General features: G+C 39.5%; 1 pseudogene; it reads right to left on the bottom strand.

Moving 5' to 3' along the window:
- Window positions 1-1,038: 1,038 nt before the first annotated feature.
- Window positions 1,039-1,157, bottom strand: LOC118601955 (annotated as a pseudogene).
- Window positions 1,158-1,390: the final 233 nt, after the last annotated feature.

Consider the following 1,390-nt stretch of genomic DNA (forward strand, 5'->3'; position numbering starts at 1 on the left):
CTGGTTTTCTTTCTTGTCTTATCATTTCTTGCCTTTTAGTTCCACCAACCTGTACTTAAGCGATTTTTTGTTTTGTTTTGTTTTGTTTTGTTTTGTTTTGTTTTGTTTTGTTGAGGGAGGGGAGAGTTCTGAAACTATTAACAAAGGGTTGCCAGCTTTCAGTGAGATAATTGATTTAGATCATAAAATAGGCTGAAATGGTATGTGAAGTCATTCCCCAGTCAGCATCTTCAGTGATTTTAGCAAGAAGTAGACACCTGAAATTCAGCACATTTTTAGATCCTCAAATGCCTGTGAAGGTTTCCAGCTGTCTTCAAATCATATCATGTGGCGGTTGGAATTTCAAGTGCTTTTCCAGGACTTCCTCCCTTGAAAACTCTGGGTAGCCTCCTCTTAGCACCGCATCAGTGTAATTTGTATATGCTGATCTCCTGTTGCCTGGGGAGTGAATGATGAAATATTCATGCTGGTGACCATTCATTCTCTTTCCTCTAAAAGCCTCTGCTATCATTCTCTTGAAAAGGAGTTATGGAATTTGCCTGCTGCTAAATATGCCTGTGCTTTTATGGGGAAAAAAGTTGAGTTCAGAAAATCGGGTTTCCAGTTCAGATATTTGGAGTGGGTCATAGATAAAGGTTTGAGAGCCTTTCCTGTGGTCCCCTTTTGTTGTTTTCAACCTCCCAACTAAGGATATGATTAGCTTTCTGTTCCCGGGACTTTATTGTCATTGGAGTTGTGTGTGCGCGTGTGTGTGTGTTTCTCACAGGTTAATACATATGCCAACTCAAGTACAATGCAGGTACTTTACATCTAACTTTCTAACATCATAAGTTATATTGTAACATCATAAGTTTGGCACCACTTTGGTTGTATTTGAGGGATAACAGTTTAAAACCTGCATTATCCTAGAGGTGATTCCCATTTATTTATTTATTTATTATTTAATTTTTATTTTTTTTAGGCGAGGCAGCCCTTGGTTGATCTCACAGATTGCAAGGACCTTGTCAACTTACAATTCCTTATTTTTTTTATTATTCAGGCCTACAGCACCTGGTCTTCCTAGGTGGTCTCCCATCCAAGCACTAACCAGGCCCGGCCCTGCTTAGCTTCTGAGATCAGACAGGATTGGACTTGTTCAGGGTGCCATGGCCATAGGAGGTGATCTCATTTAAAGTAACAAGATCAAAGTCACAAAAAATCAAGTCAATTTTAATTAGGTTAATTGTCACTCAAATTGAAAACAACCTGTTTTGTCTCCAGTGCTGTAAATGCCTTTGCAGTCTCACCGGAAACTGGCTGATCCATGCTGTGCTACCTGTTAATCCATTTTGGCTGAAGGCCGTTGTTCTTAAAATTTTATCTGCCACCTCAGACAAGTGTTCAAGGAAAG

The sequence above is a fragment of the Rousettus aegyptiacus genome, unplaced genomic scaffold, assembly GCF_014176215.1.
Source record: "Rousettus aegyptiacus isolate mRouAeg1 unplaced genomic scaffold, mRouAeg1.p scaffold_m13_p_4, whole genome shotgun sequence".
NCBI lineage: Eukaryota > Metazoa > Chordata > Mammalia > Chiroptera > Pteropodidae > Rousettus > Rousettus aegyptiacus.